The 27521-nt window shown below is 37.6% G+C and overlaps 1 non-coding gene across 2 annotated transcripts in view; it reads left to right on the forward strand.

Moving 5' to 3' along the window:
• The window catches only part of LOC103104803 (uncharacterized), a 73049-nt gene that overhangs the window by 32056 nt on the left and 13472 nt on the right, over positions 1-27521 (forward strand). The window contains exons 2-3 of one of the 2 annotated variants that reach the window (XR_008914235.1): positions 11625-12011; positions 27366-27501. This is a non-coding gene — a transcript (uncharacterized LOC103104803). The remainder of the gene's footprint in view (positions 1-11624; positions 12012-27365; positions 27502-27521) is intronic. The other variant, XR_008914236.1, reaches the window with a different exon arrangement.

Below are 27521 nucleotides of genomic sequence, written 5' to 3' on the forward strand. Positions count from 1 at the left end.
CAGAGAGCAGAAAAGATAGAGGACTCTAGAAAATGACTTATTTTGTCAAGAAGTATAAAAGATCAAACTATTCTTTAAAAATAAAAAGGCAATGGAGTTTTGGAAATTCACTGAAGTTCCCTTAGAAGACCACGATATTATGAAAGTTGAATATTAAGGCTTCTTCATTCCCCTCACTCCTCAAATTAATATAGGTCCCTCTAACAAATGATACTTATTACAACGTTAATTATCAAATAATTGTGAAATTCCATTAAGGAGGGTAAAGACAGCATGAATTCATTATTGCCAGAACTGGGTGTGATGTGGGATGGGGGAAGCAGGAAAGAAGAAAGTAATAGAGAAACAGAGAAGGGAAGAGAAAGAGAAAGACTCTGTCTGTCTGTCTGTCTGTCTGTCTGTCTGTCTCTCTGTGTAGAGAGATCAAGACAGAAAGACAGAGACACAGAGAGAGAGAGAGATGAAAAGGGGAAGGGAAGAGAGCTAAAAAGAAAGAAATAGGAAAGAAGAAGGGAAGAGAGATAGAAAGAAATAGGAAAGAGGCAGGGAAGAGAACTAAAAGGAGAAAGAAATAGGAAAGGAGATAACTGGGAAAGGAGAGAGGGAAGGGAAAGAAAGAAAGGAAGAAGGAAGAAAGGGGGGAATAAATGTATAAGAGGATTGGGAGAAGAAAGGGGAAAGGAGGAAGAAATCAAACCTAATCTGGCTCTTCAGACTTTCTCTCTCTCTCTCTCTCTCTCTCTCTCTCTCTCTCTCTCTCTCTCTCTCTCTCTCTCTCTCTCTCTCTCTCTCTCTCTCTCTCTTTCTCTCTCTTTCTCTCCCCCCTCTTTCTCCTTCTTATTCTCCTCTTCTTTCTCCTCTACCCCCACAAATGACAATTTCTAATTTGTCTAAATTAGAGGAAAATAGAAGAAGATTGCTGTAACTATTATAGCTAAAAAGAGACTATTTAAACAAACCAGGAATAGAAATAAACAGAAAAGCTAAGATTGGCAATTATGAATATCAATTTTGAGTTTCATAAACAAAATCAATGCAACTAGAATAAGAGAAATTGTCAAATAGGAAAAATAACTTTTCAACAAGCATAATTTGTAAGTTAAATTACAAGATAGACCAGAAACTGACACTATATATAAAAACAAGAGTCATTTCCCAATAAATAAGTGATCAAATATTTGAAAAAAGTTTAGAAAGGATTGTAAATTATCATTGACCACATGATTAATGGTTCAAATCACAAGAAGTAAGAGAAATGCAGTAAGGAAAAAAAAACAAGTCTTAGGTTTTACCTCTCATCTTGAAAACTATCAAAGAAAAAGTAGAAGGGGCAGCGACTCAGTGATAGAGAGCCAGCTCTGGAGATGGGTTCAAATTTGGCCTCGGATACTTCCTAGTTGTATGGCCCTGGGCAAGTCACTTAACCCTCATTGCTTAGCTTTTACTGCTCTTCTGTCTTAGAAGCAAAGACAGAAGACAAAGGGTTTAAAAATGAAAGATAAAGTAGAAGCCATATTGGCAGAGCTATGAGGACACATGCACAACAATGTGCTGTTATTGGTAATGCTATGTATTGTCTAGCTACTCTGGAAAACAATTTGGAATTAAGAAATGACTATGTCCTTCCAACCTTTTAATCCAGCAATGGTACTACTAGACATGTATTCTAAGGAAATAAAATTGGAAACAAAGATCCAAACTATATCAAAGTATTAATAGCAATACCTTTTAAAGGTTTTATTAGACAAAGGTTTATTTTTTATTAAAAAAGATTTTATTAAACAAAAAAAAACCTATAAACAAAATGAGTGCTCCATCAACTGGCTGAGTATGTGAATTCAATGGAATGTCATTGGTCAGTAAATCACAAGTACAAGGATTTCAGAGAGGTGTGGGAAGATTTGTATGAATGGATGCAGAATGAATGAAGCAGAACCAAAATAAATCATAATATGATTACGCCAATACAAATGGAAAGGTCACTTAAAGGAAGATAAAATCTGAATAATGAAAAAACCAGAAACAGTATTATATAGCACAAGGAGATGGGAGATTATTAGGACAGAATGTTGGCTATATTTTCTGATGTGGTCTTTGTGTAGGTTGCTTCTGATTAACCATTTAAAAAATTAATAGAGAAGGTTCCATCTTGGGTCAGAGTGGAGAGAACCTAGATCTATATCTAGAAATAGTATCTATATCTAGAAATGATTATGATATAAGAACAAAAGGAATCAAACAACTTATTTTAAAAAATCTCTCCTTATAAAAATGATCATTCCATTGTGACTGTATGTGTGAGTCCCTGAAGCCTTGGAATCACTGAAGTCATGTTAACATTTTATAATTTGGAAGCAAAGTTCTAAGTTTAAAACTGTTATTCTTAAATGGAGGAAAATTTCTCCATGCTGCATTGTTACTATTTTTCATGTCATATAAGAGCCATTAATTTATAATTCTATTAAGAAAAATGAAAGAATAGTATTGATGGTCCAACTAGGGTCAGTTTTTGAACAGAAAAAATGGATGGTTCATAATGATGTAGTGCTAAAGAATATGTTTTCTACATTTAATTTTTAAAAAGGAAGATTATTTTTTAGAACTACATGCCTTTAACTGAATAGATTTTCAGTTTGGATAACTTCATATTAAACAGATTACCTTGTTGAAATAATGTTGAAATAAGACATTGCAGCCTCATATTATTAAACATGGCAAGTAGATAAAATGAAAATAATAATAATTGCATTTATATAGAACTTTAAGATTTGCAAGGCACTTTACAAGAAAAACATTTAAATAGTGCTTACACACAGTAAGGGACTGTGCTAAGTACTTTAAAATGATTATCTTATTTGATCTTCACAACAACCCTGGGAGATAGGTGCTATTATTACCATTTTACAGATCACGAAACTGAGGGAAACAAGTTAAATGACTTGCTCAAGGTCATACAGCCAGAAAGTGTCTGAGGCTAAATTTGAACTCAAGTCTTCCTGACTAAATCCAGCACGCTATCCAATCTGCTGCCTACCTATCTTTTGCTGTTAATCAAGATACCCAGGTTGGGTCCTGACTCCACTACTATTTAGTTTTATGATTTTGGGAAAGGTTCCTAATTTCCTTATGTTTCAGTTTCAACCTCTTTAAAATGAAGAGTTTACATTTCATGATCTCTGGCTTAACACCCCCTCTTAGATTAAAATTCTTTGTTTACAGATAACTTGACAAAAGGTGGAGGTGAACAGCAACTGTGGATGCTAGGAATTCTCAAGAACTGATCAACTTGCTCTCGCAATATTTCTTCTCTTGTTGAATCTTTTCATAGGCTGTTTTCTATATGCGGAATGCGCTTCCTCTTTATCTTTGCCTTCTAGGAATCCCTGCTTCCTTCAAAACTCAGGTACAGGAGTGACGTGCTAAGGAAGACTGTCAATGAACCACTTGGTGGTTATAGTCCTCTCCGTTAACATTTCTTTGTACCTATTTTATATTTATCTGTTTACATATTGTCTGTACTTGCTGGAATGTAAGGATCTTGAGGTATGTTCCATTTTTTGGTCTTTGTATAACTAGTACCTAGGACAGTGACAACTAACACATTGGAAGCACATAATGGGAACATACTGATTGAGTGAATGATTGAATGAAATTATACAATAAATTCCTATGGTTTATTGAAAAGATAAGGAACAAGTAGTCAGGAAGACCCTGAAACTGGGCAAGTGCTCTGAAGAATTGCAAAAGTGTCCTTTGCAAAATAATCCTGGCATGCCAAGGATTTGACTGCTACTATAACCCTTTTCTCCTTCACCAGAAATTTTCTGGTCAGCCTATTGATGGATCTGCTTTATAGAAACTCACCTTCCTGTCACCTTTGCTGTTAACAGAGCTGTGTTTTCTTGAGGGAAGGATCTGTTTCCTTTAATTTCTCCCAGGATGCTACCCCTACCTTCAATTACTTTTTCTATACCTTCCTTTGCCCCCAATCACCTCAGATATTGGTAGCATCCCTCAACTTCATATGAAATAGGGGGCTGTACTGATATCTTGGGGTCACTCCCAGAGAAGCTCCTAAGCTACCATCATTCCATGAGTAAATCTGAAGCCTTGTAGCAAGAGGGTTTGTATTCTTTTATTAATTCTCAAGGTGTCCAGTCAATCAAATTCTTATCTGTAACAGAGACTGAAAAAAAGAGGTATATTATAGCTCCTGAAGAGAAATGAAATCTTAAATTCATGGAAGATTCTAGAGGAAGGACAAATTCTGATTAGTACTTCTCACCTTTCTGGTTTGGATTCAGGTTGTGGGAGAAAATGTCATATCAGGAACAAATAATAAGTCTTACGCTTTACAGAATAAGTGGACCAGTGGCGGAGTCAATTACTGATTTTCTCCAAAATGAAGGGAATAGCTTGATTCTCCCACTATATTATTCTCCAGCTTCCAATGGGTAAATATTATTTTATTTCAAATTTGAAAATCCTAAATGCTATTTACTTGCTACTCATGGCATACTGAATAGAACACTGGAACTGAAGTAAAAAAGACCTAGGTTCAAATGAAAAAAAAATAAGGTTTTTGAGGGCAGAGATTAGTTCCCCCCCTCTTATATCTCCAATGATTAACACAGTGACTGGCACATAGTAGGCTATTATTAAATACTTACTATGTACAAAGTTTTCTAAATTGTGCATAGCCTGACCTAGTGATACTACTACTAGTTCTATAACACCAAGTGTTCAAAGAAAGAAGAAAAAGGCCTATACATACAAATATATTAGAACATTTTTTTCCTTTTGTGATGGCAAGAACCTAGAAAATAAGGAGGTACCAATCAATTAGGAAATGGCTGAACAAATTATTGTATATAAAGGAATAGTAATGAATAAAGAATAGTAATGTTCTATAAAGAATTACAAAGGGAATCACTTCAGAGAGATTTTAAAGACTTGCATGAACTGATAGAGTGATGTGAGCAAAACCAAGAGAACTGTTTGTGCAAGAACAAAACACTGTAAAGATGAATAACTTTTAAACACCTGAGAACACTAATCAATGAAATGATCAGTCATCATTCTGGAAGACCCATGATGAAGAGTGTTGATTGACCCACTCTCCCATAGGGAGATGATTGATGGACCAAATATACAGAATGCAAATTTTGGGATATGAACAATATGAGGATTTATTTGGCTTTGTTATATTTATTTAAGACCTTTGCTTTCTCTTTTTTACCCCAGTTGTGCAGTAGAAAAAATGTTTTTAAAATTAAAAATAAAATTTAATAAAAAATTAATTCTTGCTGAATTTCCCTTACTAGCTGTGTGACCCTGTGTTAGCCACTCAACTCCACTGAACCTCAGTTCCTTCAGTTGTAAACTATGAATATCAGCCATTCTTTCCTCCCAGGATTGTTGTAAGGATTAAATGAGATAATGGATATAAGGGACTGTGTAAACTTTAAAGGTGAACTTTACCATGGGCTATGATTGTGATTCTAATGTAAGCGACATTGGGCAGAGTGAACTGAGCAGAGTGCAACCTTAGTTTCCAATTCTGTAAAATGAAAAGAAAAGTAGAATTGGCATGAGGTTCATAGAAGCTGCTTTAGAGTCAGAGATCAGGGTTCTAATCTCATCTATGACAGAGATACTGGATGTGTACCCTTGGACAAGGCACTTAAACTCTCATTGCCCTAGACTACTCTAAGATTTCAAATTAAAAATGAACTGCTGATCAGCATTCATGGGAGGAATAGCAATGTGTGTGTGTGTGTGTGTGTGTGTGTGTGTGTGTGTGTGTGTGTGTAGGACTGGGAGGAGGTTTGATTTGATGACCTTTGATGTGCCTTCCAGGGCTCAGTGTCTGGTCTTCTGATCCTAGACCCTTTACCTGGTTCTATGAACTTACTTGTATCCTGGTACGCTTGAATAAAAGTTCAAATTTGTCTTCAGGTTAGTATTTGGTCTTTAGCTCGCCCCCAGAGAAAAGGAATGCATCTTCCTGTGAGAGACAGACAGACTGTCTATTTTTACCTGTTTTTATATTTACTTAGAAGATGGTTGTCCATTCAGCCTGCCCTGTCTTTACCTGAGTGATTTCCATCTTTAAACCTCATGAAGAATGGAAGGGCTGACCTGCTGTATTTATTGCAGTGATGTATCTGCAAATCTCTTCAGCTGATGGGTGCAGGCAGAATGGCCCCTGTGAATTATCGTGAATGGGATTGGTGAAAAGGAATAAGTCACTCTGAAGGGCGCAAATGTTGAGCTTCCTCAGGCTTATTTTAGTTTTGGAAATGGCTTATGTTTATAACAGCAATTTCAAAGGGAATGCACACTTAACTAAGGGCAGTTTACATTAAAGACATGAGTCATTTTTCTACATTTTAGGAATTCTTGCCTCATGAAAACTCAGGCAGATATCCAAAAAAAGTCAGACTTTCACACTTTTCAGGAAGCATTCTTCGTCACCAATAATAAAATAAATGCAAATTAAAACTTTGAGTTTTCACAGCATATTCTGAAAATTGGCAAAGATGATAGATAAAGGATGGGAAATAGACAATGCTGGAGGGGCTGTGGGAAGCCAGGCACACTAATATGTGAGATGTATTTGGATCTTTAAATTGATTTAGCCTTTCTGAAAAACAATTTAGAATGCTGTAAGAGAAGAAGCTAATCCATTTATCTAGTAATCACACTATCTAGCATATATTCTCTTTTTTATTTGAAATTCTTTATTTAATTAACTAATTTAGAATTTTTTCCATGGTTCCATGATTCACATTCTTTCCCTCCCCTCCTCCCTCCCATATTCAATGGGCGATTCCACTGGGTTTTACGTGTGTCATTGATCAAGACCTATTTCCATATTATTAACATTTCTAGCATATATTCTAAGGAAGTAAAAAAAAACAGTGAGGAGGTTCCCATATATACCAAAATATCCATAGCAACAATTTTTGTGATAGCAAAGAACTTGAAACAAACTAGGGTCCATTCATTGAGGGTTGTAATGGAATATCATTTAACTGTAAGAAAGGAGTATGAAGAGTTCAGAGAGACATGGCAGATTTATAAGAACTTTAAATAATTTGTAAGTAACTATAACTTGTAAGGATAAAACAATGAGAATCAGAAAAATAACATGTGAAAGGATTAAAAACAATGTAAACAAAAAGAATACACAAAGAAAACTGAACTCAGAATAAATACAGTAGCCAGCACTGAATCCACAGGTAAGGTGCCAGTGGGGGTATTGAACATGGCAGAAATGACAAATGCTCTGCTGTACCAGGCAGTTTTGCTTGACTACTTTTCTGAGATACAAAGGAGGAATTGGGGGATGGGATGGGAAGAGTATATGGAGAAATGATTGTGATACATGGAATTTAAATACATCTATGAAAATTTAAAATGAGAAAATTCAAGGTACAAATCTTGAAAGCTAAGTATTCCATTATCATAAAAATAGGTGTCACCTTTTGACATAGAACTTCAGTTATAAGCACTATAACTTAAAGGTAAATACTAATAGCTAGCATTTTTATAGCACTTTAAAGTTTGCAAAATATTTTATAAATACTGTTTTATTTTTTTCTATCTTGGGAAGTAGGTGCTATTAAAATCAATCCCACTTTACAAATGAGGAAACTGAGGCAGATAGGGGTTAAGTGTCTTATCTAGGGTCACATAGTAAGTGTACAAGGTCAAATTTGAACTCTTCCTAACTCCAGGCTAAGGGCTTTAGGTAAATAATACGAGTAGCCTTTATATAGCACTTAACCTCATGCCAAATGCTGTTAGGCGCTTTTTGAATATTATTTCATTTGATTATACCTAGCTGCCTAAGTGTAGTTAATAGAAAAAAAATCTCTCTTTTCAATTATCTTTAGACAATGTGTTATTGTAAGTGAAAGAAACTAAGCCAGGAAGCAGTCTAAATATGCAAAGGTATAGTGGATAAATGAATTATTGTTCATTAATATCACGATCATTAATGTCATGATGTGATTAAAACTGACAAGTGTCAAGAATATAGAGAAAGGTGGCTGCAGTTGTATGAAATAATGCCAAGTAAACAAAGCAGAGGCTAAGGAATAGACTATGTCTCTTCCATAGAAGAGGGAAAGGGAAAGGGAATAAGTGTCTGGTGATTATGGAAACTTAGAGGGAGTGACTATAATTGTTATACTTTATTAACTTAATAAAATGGCAATGGTAAACTTGATTGAGAACATATAGTTGGTTGTCTTTGTATCTAATAAGTTTCTAATAAGATATTTATTAAAAATGTGAATGCCTTGGGTTTAGAAGACATCATGTTACTGACTGCCAATTTTGCTTTAGAAAACCTTCCCTTTAACGTAGGAAGAGAGTCTACAGGGTATTTACTAACAACTTTCTGAAGCATTGGAAATGGATTTTCTATTTTTTAATTAAATATCTTTTGATGAACAAAAATCCTTTTCTCTCTCCCTCCATCTCTAATGAAAAAATAATGAAAAACCCAAATAACTTGATTATGTATAGGCGAGCAAATCAAATTCTAGCAATGGCCATGTGCTATATAATATATGTGCTCATAATCTTACATATATGCACAATACTTGTATATGCATATATATGTATGCACATATAAAAGTGCAGATGGAGGTTGTGTGTGTTTGTTAGGAGCTTAACAGCATTTTTCATTATTTCTGGTCCTTTGGAATCATGAATGGTTATCAAATTGATTAAAGTCCTTAAGTCTTTCATATTTGCTCATCATTACAATATTGTCCTCATTATAGAAATTATTCTCCTGGTTCTGCTTACTTCATTTTAATCAGCTCCTGTTAAACTTTCTCAGGTTTTTCTGAAACCGCCACCATCATAATTTCTTATAGCATAATAATATTCTGTCATATTTATACCAACTTAATTGATGGGTTCCCTCCTCCTCCCAGTTTCTAATTCTATGCTACTCTCACAAAAAGAGCTGCTATAAATACTTTTTTGTACATATTTTCTCTTTCTTTGATTTCTTTGGGGCTATATATTTAGTAACAGGATTTCTGGGTCAAAGGGTAAGCACAGTTTCAAAGCTCTTTGGGCATAGTTCCATATTTCTTCTCAGAATGGCTAGACAAGTTTATAACTCCACTAGCAGTTCATTAATGTATCAATTTCCCCTGGAAATGATTTTCTTTTATCTGCTTAACTTTTTCTTCTATAATCCCACCTTGTAACCAATAGGAATATTGGGAGTTTTTTTGTATTTCTAGCTAGAAGTATTTTGTGTGATCATCTAGTTTAGCCTCATCATGTTAAATATTCATTCTTCTTTCATTAATCCAACAAACATTTATGAAGCGAGCACATACAATGGACAATACTACCAAATCCAAACCAAGCCATAATTAAAATGTGACATCTAGATCTTTCCTTCTAGGAGAGGACCAAGTCTTTTACAGAACAGTCTTCCTTGTATGGGCAATACTAAGATTAGGGGGGAAATGAAAAACAGACAAAGTAAGAATGTGGTGAAATATAAAAGCCAGACATCCTAAGCCTAATTCCTTTTACTTTCAGAAAGATTATGTCTCAAAGTCTCAAAGTCTGGTCAACAGGATGGACAATACTATCATGGTGTTAAAGGTACAAAGAAAAAAGAACCTGGGCTCTCAAGAAGGGTTATTAGTACTAGAAGATGCAATATGTATACATACGTACATACAATAAGTAAATACAAGATAATTTGAGGAGAGAAGGGCACTAATGAACATGATGAGTAAGAAGAGTTTTCCCTGGGGGAAGGGAAGATAAGGATTCTCAGAGGTAGAAGTGAAGTAGGAGTGACATCTGGCATGGAAGAGAATAGTATATGGGCATGATAACTGGGTTGATGGGAGGAGAGAATTAGCAAATTAGCTGGTTTGGTTTGAACAAAAATTTCTTGATGAAGCATTATGGGAAATGAATCTATAATGGTAGATTGCCCCCTAAAATCTTTCAAGTCACAGAATCTGGAGTTGGAGCAGGTCTATAAAGTTACCTCCTCCAATCTATTTTATGGATTAGGAAACAGAGACCCCCCAAAGCCAGGGTCTTGCCCAGGGTCACACAGCTAGTAAGTATATGAAATAGGATACGAACCCACTGACTCCAAGTCTAGCACACTCTTTGCTTCCCCTCGTACTATATTGCATCTCTTAAATAAATATTAGATATCTCTGACTTAAGAAGTTAATTTTTTTTTGAAAACAACAGCAAAAGCAATGAACCCATCTTGTATTCCTGGATTGTTTTTATCTTTTTTTTGCAAAGAGCTTTCTATCTATTTGGTCCTCAAAACAATCCATTGAACAGGTATTATACCCATTATATGGATGAAGTAGGAGACCAGAGAAGTTATAAATTACCTAAGGTTACACAGAGAACCAGGCTTTTCTACAGAGCAGTGTGATTAGTGAATAGACAGAGTTGTTTTCTAGTCCTAAGTAGATAGCCCCAAACCATCTGTGTGGGCTTTTAAATGGCTCAAGTTGAGAGGGGGAGAAGATATGATCCTGCCATATTCTGGGGAATGATGGGTTTTTATGGTATCTGAGAATGGAGTTTTGGAGCTTTTACTGAGAATTCTCTTTTCCTTTCCCTTCTTTTCTTCACAGGTAATGGTGTCCATCAGGATCAGAGTTTGGGCTAGGGACAGGGACAAGTGTTCAATTTAGAAAATAAAGGCTCCACTATCCTGCCAGGCACCCAGATCACAACTTTGAAACCTTCTCTCTCACCCTCCCTTATCCTCTCAACCCTCAGCTAATCTGTTGTCAAGTCTTAATTGGTTTTACCTCCAGAATATATTTCACATTTGTTCCCTTCTTTCCACTCCCATGGCCACTAGCCCTGAATTCATCCCTTCTGAGTCTGGGATATTCCATCTGTCAAATGAAAGGATTGGACTAGATTATCTCCCAGATCACTTCTATCTCGAAATCCCCTTGATCTCATACTTGATCTTAAAGAAATGGTGGATGAGTAGCTGATTTTTTATGAGATAACTGGTCTCATGTGGGGCTATTAAATTTTTTAAAAATCATATTCTTGGTTTTTCTTCTTCAGCTTCTAGAAAACTTGTAGTCCAGATGTTTTGATAAAATTATCTTATCACAAGAAAAGTCCTCAAGTTCTAAGCTTAACTAGTAGTCAAAATTACTATTAAATCACTCAATTTCAGTCTGAATATTCTACAACAGATGATCTATCTAAACAGTGAACTGGAAACCTGACAATGGAGGACAAACTATTCTAATATGAAAAACAATTACAGAAGGAGATTCTATATGTGTTGTCTTACCTGTGATTACTGTAAAAGCTGTAGATTTAAATATTGGCCATGAATGAGTGCCCCACTGTTTATCTATTGATTGACCCTGGCACTTAGATGAAGCAAATTTATTTTTAACATCTTTGGGAATAAGACAAACTTCAACATGGTTATAAATAGAACTCTAAGTAGAGTGGGGCCATCAGGGCTTTGTCCAGGGCACTGAATTCAAGGTGCTCTGGATAGAAAGGGCATGAGCAGGAATGGGAGTTCAGAAGGTGAGTTACTTTCCTATTGTCTCCTTCCCTAGGGTCTGCCCAATGGTAACCTGGTACCATCTTCTTCCTCTGCCCTGCTCCTCTTCATCACCCCACCTCTTCAGCATGGTCTCTGCTCCAGTTTCTACTTAGGTTGTCTTTTGTGACATTTGATACCTACTTGAGTTTGTTATGAGGCCAAGAATTCCTAGTCATAGCTGTGGTTCCGAAATTCTCTGAGGAAACCAAAAATGTTCAGGGAGGGCCAAAAATGCTGACCTTCAAAAGGAACTTTCTCCTAAGGCTCATTGAGTATTCAAGTCAGCTTCACCTTGGAAATCTCTCTCTTTAAAGACTCAGTTGATGCTTTACATGAAACCACTCAGATTTGGATAAGGAAGACAAAAAAAAAATCAACCCACCTGCTGCCACATGTCAAGGTAGGGAATCAAGGAAAAGAATTGCTTTAATTTGCTCTCCTGGTGGTAAAGTACCATTGAAATAACAAAGCCAATTGCCTGGCTGACATAAAGAATGGTTACTAATTCCCATGTTGTCCTGAGACGAGAAAATGGTAAGATTGAATTTTCCTGACAGGTTGTAGCATTTGAAAAAGTTTTCTTTCAACATCCTCTAAGTGATGGGAGGGCGGCATATATCCTTCCAATGTCATTTATAGTTTGGCTTTTCTTTGGAATCCTAGTGCAGTTGCCTGTTGTAGGCAATTTCACCTGTAGTCTCCACTGTCCAATTAGAATGTAAATTCCTGGGTGGCAAGCATTATTATTTTTTAAAATTTATGTTCCAGTCACTTAATCATTTATTAGGCACCAGCCACATGCTAGGCATTGGGGATACAAAGACCATACAGACATAGTTGCTTCCATAAAGGGGCTTAGATTCCATCAGGGGAGACATGAACAAATAGAAATACATACAACATCTGTTTAAACTAAATTCATGAATATAAGGACCTTTTGGGGGGAAGGTGATAGCAGCATCTAGTGGGAGAAGGTGAGTTTTGATGGGATCACTCAAAGAAATTAGGGACACTAAGAAATGGATGGAGTCTGTTCTAGGCAAGGAGATCAGCCAGTGCCCATTCAGAGGTTGGAGATGGATCGTTGTGTATGAAGAAGACGTTTGGACTGCAGAGTGTACAGAGCAGTTAGTTATAACACGGGAGGTGGGTGTAATCATAATACCTGGAGAATATGCCTCAAAATGGTGTCGGGGATTTCAGTTAAAATGTATATAATCCATTCTGTTAATAGTCAAGGAATATGAAAATAGCTTTTATCATGTTCTCATGAAATGGCATGGGAGAATTTTGCTACAAATGCTTTGACATGCACTTACATGAGCTTTCTAATGTATATTAAAATTATTATTATGTAATACAATGAGAAATTATATGTGAATTAGAAAATATATTATTTCTAATGTCTAGTCTTTCATTTATTATATGTTTTGGAGTGGTGACTTTGGTTTTAACTACAAGCTTTCTTCATGGAAGTATTTTCCAACATCTTGTGAAAAACTTTAGAAATATCTTCCTGAATAAATCATATGACTCGTTTTAGATTTAAAATTACATTCCTTAAGCATCCATTATATTTTCAAGTAATTGGGTGGCAGGGGGTGGTGGTGGGGATAAAAATTATATTTATATGTGTTACGTGATTTTGGAACTCTTTTATTTCTGAGGTTTAGCATGGATTTTTTTGGGGGGGGGTACAGGGAGCATAAAGAAAATGATCTAAATATGGTTCAAGCCTCTAGTAGATTTCCTATCAACAACAGCATTAAATTAAACAGCAAAACATGTATTAGAACAGAATAATAAGTAAATAAAAATGGAAATTAAAGCAATGGATTCATTCACAACTCCAACCCATGTAGACTCCCATAGAAATGGGGAAGGGAGCCTAATCCAGAAACTTCATATTCTCTGAGGATGAACAGTGGCTTTATGTTCAAGCCACTTTTCCTGGCTCCTTCTCTGGGCAATCTCTTTGCCTTGCAGCTTCTTGGTCTTCTTCTTTACAATCCTGTTCTTGTTCTCTTGGCACTCTCTCTTCTGTGGCTGCTACACCCAGCTACTTTTGTAGCTCTTGCTCCATTGTCTGTCACCCACTGACCACCACCCTGCCCGCTCACAAAGCTGCCAATCACTGCTTTCCCACTTGACTTGTGTGACCATCGGCTGGATCAGTAAGATGACTGGAGCATCAGCTGCTGGTGCTTTTTGCTGCCATTTCTTTTTGATTTTCTCCTTGGTGGGGTGAGCAATAGAGTAGCAGGTAGGGAGGAGTGTAATGAAGTTGTGGCACTTGGGGGGGCCTGTATTTATTTTATATCAAAGAATTTTTTCCTTTTCAATTTATTTCCTTTCCTTTCCTTTCCAATTGTTTCATCGACACTGTTTCTTCCCTATTGTTACTTTCTAATGACTCCTTCCTCCCCACCAAGCTAGAAGCATCCCTTATGAACAAGATGAAGAGTTAAATAGGACAATTCAAAATGTTGATCATGTATTTATTACATTAGCAGGTGCCCCATTCTCTACCTGTAGTCCACCACCTCTCTATTGTGAGATGATAGGAATAAACCTTCACCATCAGTCCTCGAAAGCTGGAATTGGTCACCGATATCAGAAGACTGAAGTCTTTTAACGTTTTTCTTTCTATTATTGTGGTCGCCATGGAAATTGTTCTTTTGGTTTTATTCAGTTTGCTCTGCATCATCTCATTTAAGTTGAGGGAATCTTATATACGACACTTTAAGAGGAAGGGTGGTCTTTACTGGATGTATGATTCTTCTATCCCAGATCTGTGCCTCTGATAGGGCAAAGAATTCAATTATTGATTTTGGAGAGGCTAATTAAGAATGATAATGATGATGACAAGAATCATAATAGTTAGCTTTTATGTTTTGTGATAAAGTATGTGGAGATACTTCCTAGCTGTGTGACCCTGGGCAAGTCACTGAACCCCCATTGCCTAGGGCTTACTGCTCTTCTGCCTTGGAATCAATACACAATATTAATTTGAAAGTGGGAGGCAAGGGTTTGAAAATTAATATAGTACAGGGCTTTGATTTTAACTTTTTCAGTAGTTTGTACTTATCCACATATCCTCAGTATTTAGCATATTTAAGGTATTTTAGTCCCTATAGAGAAGAAATATAACATGATCTCCGCTCTCAAAGAGCTTATACTCTACTGAGGGCAGAGGACAGAAGGGATATATAGAAAGTTAGTTTAAGTCTCTAGCCAAAAACTATGTGAAAATGGAAAATGAAGGGCTCGTTGGACATGCCAGCAACCTTCCCAAGGTTACAAAAGGATCCTGTCGACTTCTTAAAGTTGGCTGCATTCAGAAACTTGGTGCATTTTGCTTTTAATTACAACTTAACTTGAGGAACTATCTGCACGAAATTAAAACTTGACACCAATATTCTCATTATCTCATTTTATGCAGATGACTAGAGAATAATTCCAACAGTCTTCCTTTCTGCCCTGGGAAACTCATTAGCTTTTCTTTTTTTAAATACCCATAAATAATTTCTAAGTGTTAATAATATCCTGTGTTTTCTCATTTTCAGAAGTAATTTAAAATTAATTTAATTTATTTATTAAAAATGAAAGATGTTTCCAGTGTTGCTGAAATCCCCCTTGCCTTGATCAGGAATGACTTGATCACTGGCATATAAATCAAGGAACCCATGAAATGTCTGTGTGCTGCTTTCAAGTAAGGAATAGTTATCTTTTATATTTGGGAAATGTTTGGAAAACAAACGTGAATTATAAGAGCTGTGTATGAACAGGGCTCAAATTATTCATGTAATGTTTCAAAAATGGAAAATGCTAAATGTTCTGCCATTATGTGATAATTGCTATCCTAATATATTGTGTCTACTAAATCTTTCTGCAAGCGTGCTTAGATGGCAGTGATATACAGAAGCACATGTTTCTTGTAGGAATAAATCATTCTCCACTGAATTAAGAGCCAGGAAAGGGCTCTGAGGGAATCTTAAAGGGATAAGGACAGTCTGACGTAGGACTAGGCAATCAGAAAAAATTGTAACAATGATTGTGAAAAGGTATCAGTTCACCAAAAAATTCATTCAAGAAGAATTACTGTCAAAAACTTGTCATCGAAACTCTCTGTTCCAAAGTATGTAGCCATCTTTCAATAGAGCTGGTTCCAGTGTGGATACTATTTTAATTTCTCATCTAGATTTATTTATTTGGCATACGAGTGCAGGCTACCATTATTTTTATGTTTCTCATGACTGTAAATATTCTTTCCATGTTTCCTAGAGCTACTGAATTTTAAAATGGGAAGGAACATTAGTGACCATCTTGTCTAATCCTTCTGTGACAAAGGGTACCTTTTATGATATACCTGACCAGGTATATTCAGTCTTTGATTAAAGATTTCTAGGGAACTCCTTACTGGCCAGTGTATCCCATTACTGTTTAGGGCAGCTCTATATTTGTTAGGGAGTTTTTTCTGTTTAAGAAGGATTGGCACATGTGCAGAGTACCTTTGACTATCTCCTCACATGGAGTGCCTGGAGAGCTTGTTTTCAGGAAGGAGCCTAGATAAAAGATAATAGAAGTGCCTTGAAAAGACATCTTTTAATTGGCTTAATTGATCACCTATAGAGACATTCAAAATAGTCCAAGCTAGCCTCATACATTCTCTTCAGATGTGTTCTGGTAGTTTTTCTTTTGCTGATGGCATCTGATAGAGACAACACTATAAGGGATGAAGCCTTGGGAGCCTTCTCCCCTCTGAGGCCATGTGGCTCCATGAAATCAACCTCAGTTGTTGGCCTATCTCTTTGTTCTTTTTTATTCTAGATGAAAGTTTTGGGTTCCTTTATCTAGTGAATTTCAAAAGATCAGGAGAATGAGTGGCTAGACTTTAATGATTCCAAATAGCTTAGGATCCCGGAATTCAAAGTTTTTAGTCAGCTCAGCATTGGTACCCAGAGAGCCATAGAATTACCTCCATGGGTGATATCTGGGGTAACTCAACTCATGGGGTAGCTAAGAAGATGTCTCATTTGGTAGTCGTTCAACATTGGGATGCCAAAGTTAAGTGGGACTAGTGTTGTGTAGGAACTGAGTTAAATTTGAGCTCCCTACCCTCAGAGACTGAAATGGGATGGGGAGAAAGTGCCTCTGAAGTGTTGGGAGCAAATGTTTGTATTTGTTCTTGCTCATATCTTTGAAGTAAATATTCTGTTGTTAAAGATCATTGATGTTAAATGGAACAGCACTACAAACTGATAGCAGTGGAGGGAGCATAAGCAGTGGGGACTTGAGCAGATGGCATTTGAGAAGAGACACATTCAAGCCCTCAGAGTTCCCTTGGCAATTGAGAAGGAGATGTGCCCTCCTGGCCCTGGGAATGGGAGCATCCTTGTTACACCTGACATCAAGTCTTAAATTGCTTCATTTGAACTTCCACTAATTGCTCCAAGCTTTGCCTTACAGAGGCAAAGAAAATGTCTAATTCCTCTTTGACATGAAAGCCCTTCAAATTGGAAGATATCAATCATATCCCTTCTAAGTGTTCTCTTTTCTAGGACAAATAGGGCAAAAATGGGTAGGGAACCATGATCATACCAAAGTTGCTTACCCCAAAACTTTGCCACATTCATCAGGAAGTATTTATACACTATCTTTCCTTTATTAACTATTGTTAACATCCGGGAATTGTATTGTTTGTGGTGCTTGTGTTGATCAGGGCATGTTACAAAACAAATTTATTATTATTTCTTCTAATATTGTGCTCAAGAATTTTCACCAAAGTTGTGCTGAAATTTCTCCTTTTTATAAGAAAAAAGACCTTCGACTGCCCTTTATAGGGTGTGATTTCAGGGGTCTTCATGCTTGATCATCCTCATCTAGATGTTTTCTAGTTTACCAATGTCCTTTCTTACAATGGGATGCATAGAACCTTAGGCAGAACCTCAGGTTGACCAATGGTAACAGCTGCAGCTTATATACCTGCCCGCATTGTACATCTAACCTCCTGTTAGTGGTTGAGTGGGTCGTTATTTTAACTCTTCTAAGATCATGGTGCTTCATCATTCACAGACAAATAACAGGGCTAAGAGGACAACAGGGTCAAAAAGACAAGCTTTGCTATGGTGTGCCCACTGTTGTTAATACTGTTAGACTGGTGTTAATCAATGTACTAATCAAATACATTATCTATTTGAGTTATCATTCATTTCCCCATTTTATCTAATCTATTTTTCTTATCTATCACTTTCCCTATTTTATATATGTATGAATCTCTCATCTGTTTTTCTTTCCCTGTCTCTTATCTATTATTTTTGTATTTAATCTATCTATACATGATATTTTTATAATGCTTTAAGTGCAAAACCTTTTATATGCCAAAGAAGTCTGTGTATATATGTCTTTCTTTTATTGTTATTATTCAGACATTTTCAGTCATATCCAATTCTTTGTGACTCTGTTTGGGATTTTCTTGGCAGAGATTCTGAAGTGGTTTATCATTTTTTCTCCTGTTCATTTTACAGATGAAGAACTGAGGCAAATAGGCTGAGATGACTTAGTCAGGATCACACAACTAGTTAAGTGTTTGAGGCCAGATTTGAACTCAGGAAGATGAGTCGTTCTGACTCCAGGTCCAGCTCTCTGTCCATTGTACTACCTAATTGCTCACCTGCCTGTCAATTTATTTCAAATTATGGGCCAAGGGCTGCCCATTGAAATGATGAATGACTAGTTAGAATATAATGGTTCCTTCTGTTGTGAGAGTGTGTCTGTTGCTCCAACATGAGCATCATAAAAGTCCCATATTACAAAGTGAAGTCTCGAGAAGCAGATTTCATTAAGAAATAATTTATGACATTCTTAAGGGTAAATAAGAAACAGACAGTATAGGAGGTCAGTATGAATAAATTGACAAAAACTTCAGGCACCCTCTATTCCTTCCTTCTTCCCCATTGGCTGCCTAAGTTTCCAATGGCCCATCATTGATCTTTGGTTCTAGGTTTGTGGAAGAAGTGGTATGGACTTGTGCCAACGGAAGATCACATGATCCTGAGATTTGATGGAATTAGAGATTAACAGCAGATTTCCAAAATCTGAGATGCTGGTGGAAGCCACAGTATTTTCATTCTTTTGGAAAGAATGAGATATAGGTGGCTCTACCACTCACCTCTGTATAACCTGGGACAGTCACTTCCATCTTTCCATGTCTTAATTTTCTCATATAGAAAATGAAAGGGTTGGACTAATAAATGCTTGTTGACTTGACTTGTTGACTTGGACTACAGGAGCTTGGAGGTTTCTCCTTGCTCTAACATTCTGGGAATTGACAGTTTTTAGATTGAGATCTTCATTTCTTACAATGACACAGAGGACATTTGAGGTTCATGGCCACAGAATACTTGGCTTTTGGTTAAATTTGTGGATTTCTCTTTCCAGATATATGTCAGCCCTTTGAGGTTTTCGAAAAACAAAAACTTGGTAAAATAACATTGTTCTCTGAAAAGAAAAATGAAATTTAGTCAATTGGAACCAAACGTAACTATCAGAGCAAATAGAAATTTAAAAAATGTTATTTCTGAGGCTGCATTGTGGTTCCAGGTGGGAGTCATAATAGAGTTTATCTCATGTCTAAATTTAATTGAAGGGCAAATGAAATGAGGTGGAGGGTTTTTGTTGAGTCATCAGTTTGCAGAAATAACACAGAGGGTAAGTAATGGCATTTTAATGGAAGAGCAGAGTGAGGAGCCCAGATTCATAGACCAGGGGCAGATGAGAAAAAATAGGATGCTGAGGAGCTCATTGCAGAAAGGAGCATTAGTTCCATAGTGTGATTGAGGACAGAGATCAGAAGAAATCAATACAAATGCTTTGGTTTCTTTTTTCCACAGTTTTCATTTAAGTACTGGTCTCTAAACAATGGAGAGCAGATACAAAGCGCAGAGGAAGGAAATGAGACAAATGGTCTGCAAGGTAACAAGACATGAAAGACAGGTTGTGGGATGCTTCTTCTGAACCCACTGAAGCCTTCCTCCAAAATGCCACCCTCTAAGCCTGGGTTTGGCCAGAGACACTTTCTTTGTGGTAGTGTGGTCTAGTAGACAAAGCCTAGCTAGAGTCTAGTGGACTTGAAGTCAGAAGGGCCTGAATTCAAATCTCATCTTTAACCCTTACTGTCACCCTTTTGAAAATCATTTAACGTCTCAATGTGCCTCAAGCTACTAACCCTGGGAGTTATGGATGAGGTGATGTGCCTGATGGAAATAGGCTCTAGTATAGAGATTTTGGAATAATAATGACAATAACTAGCATTTATGTAGCCCCTTAAAGTTTGTAAAGATTCCTACATATATTTTTTTCATTTGATTCTCGCCCCCATAGCACTGAGAGATGGGGGCTATTATTATCTTTACAGATGAGGAAACTGAGACCTAGAGAGATATGCCTAGCAAAAGACAGTAAATGCCAGAGGCAGGATTTGAACTCAGGTCTTTTGGAATCCAAGTCCAGTGCTATTCCTCTCAAGTTTTTACTCGATATCCTCAAGGGGTTGGCGGCATCTTTCTTTAATTCTATTTACATGAGCCTCTATTCTGTTGTGTGTATTCCTCCTAGTTTGCTGCCAAGGATGCCAATTCCATTTAACCAATGAACATCTGTAAGCTGTCATAAAATGGATAGTTATTTCAAGTAGCAACAACATTACATAGAGATTACTATGTGGCAGGAGCTATGCTGAGTTCTTTACAATTATTATCATATTTGATTCTCACAACAACCCTGGAAGATATTATTATCCCCATTTTACAGATGAGAAAACTGAAGGTTAAATACTTTGCCCAGAATCACCCAGCTAAGGAAGTAACTGAGGCTAGATATGAACTCGAATCTTCTAGCCTTCCCCCCAGTGCTCTATCCACTGCATCACCCACTGACTTCAAAGACACAATTAGGATGGAAATATAAACATTCAATTCCTACATATTGGTGCTCTTCCCCTATTCCACTTCTTTCTGTGGGGAGAGTGGGCTCAGATTTTAGATACCATTAGCCTACTGTGACATTGATGACTGGATGACTCTTTGTCTCAGCTACCAATGGGTCCTCCTTGTAATCTTCCACTTATGTGTTACTGTGATGCTTCAAACTACTTTCCAGGTATTCATACCCCCACCCTCCCACCTCTCGAATTTTGTTGGTCTATATCTTGAATATACTTTGATCACTACCTGTTGTCTTCTGCATTAGAATATAAGTTCCAGGAGAGCAGGATTTCATGGATTGTCTTTGTACCCGCCGCATGAACCCAGAACCTGGTGTATAGTAGTTATTTCGTAAATGTTTGTTGGTAGATTGCTCCTCATGGCAAGGATGTGCCCAGAATTCTCAAGGCTCTCTCAGCAGAGCAGAAGTTCTGGCAGGACTTACACCAGGTTGGACCTGGATTCTGTAGATGCTCAGGAATGGTTTTCACCTTGCCTTTGTCTCCTTGGTCTCTGTCTGAGTGCATCCCACATCAGAGGCACTTGAAAAATCTTTGTTGAATGGATGGATGGATGGGAAAACCATGTCCAATGGAATAAACCAAGCTAAACCCACAGATTCATTACTACTCTGACTTACAATCTTTGTGACCCTATTTGGGGTTTTCTTGGCCAAGATACTGGAGTGGTTTACCATTATCCTTCTCCAGTTCATTTTACAGATGAGGAAATCAAGGCAAACAGTGATAAGTGATTTGCCCAGGGCCACATAGCTAATAAATGTCTGAGGCTGGATTTGGCCTCAAGAAGAGGAGTCTTCCTGATTCTGGACTTTGCACTATATTCACTGTGCCATGGATCTAGAAACTTGCCATCTGCATCTTGACTCCCATGGATACCTTTTTAGGTATGAAGATAATTTGGGTCAACAATGGAAACATTCTTACTAATAAAATCCCAAATACTTGACATATATAAATATTTCTTATACTAAATCCCCTTGGAAAAAGCACTTGAATAAAAACAACAAAGCCTGGCACATATTAAGTACTATGCAAATATTAGTTACTATTATTATTATTATTATTATTTATCTAGGGGCAGGGAGGGGGAGAAAAGGAAGAAGAGAAAGAACAGAAGGAGAAAAGGGGGAAGAGCTTCTGTCATCCTTACTGCAGCCATAATACATATTAAATCAGAATCTAGATGGTTTGAAAGCCCTTAGTGCCCATCTGGTCCAACTTTCAAGCCACCCCATGAATCTCCTTCATAATGTGCCCCATGAATGGCCACTTCCCTTGCCTATAGGATCAGATTTGTCCTATAGACTTGGATGGGACTAAGACTGCATGCACTGGGCAGGTGTTTTCAACTGTGGGAATTAGAGGGATGCAAAGAATGTAGAATGTAAGTTCCTAGAGGACAAAGATTGTTTTAATTTCAGTTGTGTCTCCAGAACTTAGCATGGTGCTTTGCACATGGAGTTTCTCTCTTTAAGATGCAGCTTAGTTGTCATCTTCTACATGAAACCTTTCCTGAACCCCCAATCAATTGCTCATGTCCTTCCACCCAAATTATCTTGCATTTAACTATTCTCTCCGTCTCTATCTTTGTCTCTCTGGTCTCTCCCTCTCCATCCCTCTCTCTCTCTCCATGTATGTGTATATAATATGCACACATATACACACTTATACGTGTATATGTAGAGATTATTTATTATATATTATATGCTATAATATGTAAAAAGTAAGGATTTCCCCCTTTGGACTTGAATTTCCAGTACTTAGCTCATTGTCTGGCACATAGTAGGTTCATTACAGTGGTCGACTGATTGATTGATTGATAGACATAGAAATGTTTATTGATTGCATTTTATTTAAAAGACAGGACAACACGGTCAGGCATTTATCTCTGACAAAGCTCCCATTTATGATACTAGTAGCTGGGTCCATTGGATGTTCCATGCATGAATATGGAGGGAGGAAATGGACAATTCTTCTGACTGCATAAATGAAAAGAGGGCATCCTCCTGAAGTTTTATATGATTATCCTCTCTGACTTTCAGGTCATATAAAAGGACTCATCCCTGTTGTATTTGCTAATGGAATAATGTCCTGGGCCTAGATATAATCATATGGGGCTTAGCACAAGACTGGGCACATAATTGACATTCTGTTCATAGTTACTGATCAGCCGATGTCCCCCCTCAGCCTAAGGGAGGAAACATATTGTAAAATTCATTCATGTTACATGTTCCCAGCTAAGAAGATTATTTCAGAGAGACAAACACAAATCAGCTTCCTTTTTCAATGCTTTTAATTAAGGCATTTGTTTCAGGAAGAAAATGATGACATTTAAATTTGGATACGGTCTGTCTTTTGCAATAAATGGTGATTCAAGAAAGCTCTCCCCCGAAACATGTGACTCCAGGCACATTTGTCTCATTAGTAAAACATAATTCCTCCTCATCATCTTTTTAATCAATATTTTCACCAAGAGGAGAACATTGACTAGAGGGGAAAATTGGGACTAAGGTGACACGGATGCAATCCTAAGTAAAGCACAAGTTCTTTGCTACTCAGTTTTTTATAGTGTAGCTCAGGTTTCACCCTCAAGATGGCCTCTGGAAAGGCTACCCACAAGTTCAAGATACTCTGTGAGTCAGAATACACTCAGTGTTCTTGTTTGTGAGCCCCCACTGGTGTGTTTACTTTTACTAGCAAGTAAGCTAGGCAGGTAGCTAGAGAACATGGTGCAAAACAGTTGATTAGCTAGTAAAACAGCATAGCAAATAAAATGACAAGGTCATCCCATGGATGGACAGATGCGGTTCTCCCAAGGCTGGGCCACGATATCACTAGTGGGAAGTGACACGTATGCAGAGAACAGCCATGACTAGAACACAAATGTCTAGATCTTGTGTGACTAGGGTATATAGGGAGAGGGTGCATACATCAGGATCAGGGGTCTTTTGCAGTTATATCAAACTCAAATAGAAATGGAGCCCACTAATATGTATATAAGGATCTTGGTCAGCCACACATTAGCTTAGTTTTTTTTTCCATTTTTTATTGTCATGTAAAACCCACTCCCAAATGGGTCATTATTGTAAGAGTGCACTCATACCTCATTCCCCTCCCTCAATAAAATAAAAATATACTGATGTGAAAGATGACTCCCACAGTTCTTTCTCTGGAGGGGGAGAGCATTCCTCATCATAAGTCCTTCAGGATCATCCCAGATCATTGCATCCCTGGGAGTTAGCTTAGTTATAAAATGTAATGTCATCTATGTTTCATTCCATTTTACTTAATTTGTTAAGTATTTCCCAATTACATTTTAATCTGTCTTGGGTTGTACTTTGGAGTGTGGTGGGACACGTGTTTGACACGTCTGCTCTACTGGGTGTCATTATGCATCTTTACTCATCACTGTCATGTCTCTTCTGGGTGGCTCCACTGCTTTTAAGGTTGTTCAACTGTTCTCTGCTATATCTTGGGCTTCAGTCCCTCAGGGTCATCTATTGCTCTTTTTTTCTCATATACTAAAGTGCAATGATTAGCAAGCCTCTTCCTGAAAAGGGCAGAGTGATGCTATGAGCCACCAGATTCAGGCAAGGAGTCAAGAAAAGCCATCTGAATGACTTAGGAATCGTCTCATTTGGTCTGACTTGGTGCTAATAGATACTTTCCCCTATATGACTATTGTAACTTGGAAGTTAGAAAAGTCCCTTAGCTCCCAATAAATCTTGATTATGAAGGCACTAAACCCATTTCAAGAATTTGGTCTCTTTTCAGAAAACAAACAGAAACTCAGAGAAGTTTTGTGAGATGCTGGGGTCCATTACACCCCAGATGCTTGTTGGCTGGTTTGTAAGTAAAACTAGGGACCAGTTTAGGCATCACTATTTCCCTTCTCCACATTCTTGCCTTTTTACTCAATCTTCCAGCAACAAAATTCCTGACTTAGGCATGGTTTTCTGGTCGGCAGATAGACTCCCTGGTCCTTCTACTTTTATGTGAATTTGACCAGAGGAGCTCAGCATTCTGTCTCACTCTAGCAGTGTCCTTTGTGCTTTGTGCTATTAAAAGTCTGACTGATTTCCTACAGCTGACATTGCCAGAAGTGTACGGAGATTAGCAAAAGGTTAAAGACATTTAGAGCAAGAGTGAGGGTAATGAGTAAAAGTTTTTTGCCTGAAATGCTGAATCTTTTGAGATGAATAAGCTCCACCAGGGTTATTCCATTTAGGAAACTTTCCCCACAGAAGCAATCTGGCGGGAACAATCAGACAGAAAAACAATCTGAGAACTGGGTTTATTTCACCATCACTTTGTTTTATCTACCTCTGGGCTCTGGAGTCTTAGGATTCAAGCTGGATGGAGCCTTGGGGTCCATTTAATCCCACTCCTTCATCTTACAGATAGAGAATGGAGGCTCATAGTGGGGAAGTAGTTTGCTCAAGCTCATAGAGGTAGTAAGTGAATTGACAGGATTTGAATCCCCCACTCCTCTGACTCTCAACTCAAGCAGTTCCCTTTTCATCACAGCAAGAAGTTGTAGAACCCAGATCTCAACAAAAAGCCTTTGAATGAATGTGATCTGCCTTGGAAACCATGAAAGAATGTAAATAAATTGGCTCATAGTTGTATCCATGAGTGCTAGCTACATAGTTTGTGACCCATGAGGGTTTGTTTCTATTACAAGCTCCTGTTTCACATACATTAACCAAGCTGTCATTTCTGCTGGCTAGAGATATATTATCCAAAGTATAACTCATCAGTGATGTGATTACTTCCTAGGCTCATAGTTCAGGGCATGGCTCCTTCTTGCTTGCAATAATGAGATGCAGGAGTTGTAGTGCTTGCAAATAGCAAAGTGAGTTCACCTTGACATTGATGAAATATCAGGGAAAATAAATCCTGCTCTCATTTTAAGGCAGCCTTGTTGAGTTTTTAGTAAACTAGTCTAAATTGCTGGAACCCTTTCAGGGAAGTGGGTGCCTGGATAATGCTCTAAACTAGGAAGTTTCCTCCGGATTGGAGCTAGGAACTAGTGGTCTGGATTTGGAATGGGCTTCCCAAGAACTCCTCAGCCTGCTTTCTTTTAATACCCCCAAACCATAATTGGATTTAGGGAAGGGAAGAAGCATTTATTAAGCATCTACTATATCTCCTTTACAAATATTCTTTCATTTGTTCCTCACAACAACTTCATGAAGATAGGCTCTATTATTATCATTCTTTTTACAAATGAGGAAACCAAGGCAGACAATGATTAAGTGTATTGTCCAGTAAGTGTCTGATGCTGGATTTGAACAAGGCTCTTCCCAACTCCAGGTCCAGTGCTCTATGCACTATGGCACCTGATAGATGCCTGGTTTAGCAGGTAAATTGCCAAGGAAAGGCTTATCCAACCTTTTAATTTCTGAATGGGCAGATCTATAATTTCAGCAGCAACCTTGGATGAAGTACCTGCTGCTTTATGCTCAGCTATTTATCCCTTGTGTGAGAATGATAAAACCTTCTAGTCTTTGCCTGATCTTGGGTTGCTTCAGTCAAAGAGCTTTGGCAGTGGGGGTCCAAGCTACATGTAATGATTTCATTATATCATGAATGAGGAATCAATCAATCTATAAATAGTCATTAAGGAGAGCTCCAGAAATGGAGTCAGGAAGACCCGAGTTCAACACTAGTATCAGATATTTACTAGTTGTGAGACCTGGGATAAGTCACTTCACCCTATTTGCCTCAGTCTCCTCATCTGTAAAATGAGCTGGATAAGGAAATGACAAACCACTTCAGTATCTCTGCCAAGAAAACCTCAAATGGAGTCACAAATAGTCAGACATGAATGAAATGTCTGAACTATAACAAAAATGAGCCAGGGACTATGCTAGGCACTTTACAAATATTGTCTTGTTTGACCCTTTCAACAATTGGTGAAGTGGGTATTATTATTACCCCCATTTTATAGTTGAGGAAACTGAGGCAAATGGGAGTTAAGTGCCTTGCCCAAGGTCACACCACCAGTATGTATTTGAGGTCACATTTGAACTCAAGTCTTCTTGACTGCAGGCCTGGAGCTCTTTCCATTGTGTTACCCAATGGCCACAGATTTAAAGAATTATCAGAGCTCAAATAATAATAGCCTTTTTTAAGGTTTGAAAAGCAAGGGTGGTTAGGTGACTCAGAGAGTCAGGTTTAGAGACAGGATCAAATCTGGCCTCAGATGCTTCCTAGCTGTGTGATCTTGGACAAGTCACAACTCCCCTTGCCTAGCTATAGCATTCTTCTGCCTTGGAACCAATACATAGTATTGATTCTAAACTGGAAGTTAAGGGTTTAAAAATGGTGCCTTCTCTTGTGCAGGGAGGGGAAGGCAGGCGGGAGATACTTAGACATTTCCATGTAACAAATGAACATATAAGTAAATAAATGCAAAAATATATAAAAACATTCAAGACAACCCCTTTTCTCACCAAATATCAGTTCTACAATATGAATACAATTAGTGAATAGCAAGTAAAACCCATTTATCCAAATTGGGAGCAAAATAGAAAATTGAGGGGTGTACATAGGAGATTATATGCCAGATAATAGAGTGACGGAGCTATCCCATTGGAAGTGAGGTAACTCAACTCAACCAAGAGAGATTGCTTTGGATCTCACCCAAGGGGAAGCTCCCATGAAGTCTCTAGTGTAGTAAGCTTTGAACAGGGACATTATGGTGACTGGTGGCTCTTCTCATGTCTTTCCCTTTTCATTCAGCAATCTGAAGTGGGGTTGGCCTTTTTCATCTTCTCTCAAAGATGGAAGCCAGAAGTACTCAAAGCGACTTGACTTGAAGCTCGATGCTTCCCAGAGGAGAATGGCCTTGAAGGATCTCAAAAGAAGACTGGTGAAGGTTGGAAGCTCTCTTCTCCT

The sequence above is a fragment of the Monodelphis domestica genome, chromosome 8 (genome assembly GCF_027887165.1).
Source record: "Monodelphis domestica isolate mMonDom1 chromosome 8, mMonDom1.pri, whole genome shotgun sequence".
Taxonomy (NCBI): Eukaryota; Metazoa; Chordata; class Mammalia; order Didelphimorphia; family Didelphidae; genus Monodelphis; species Monodelphis domestica.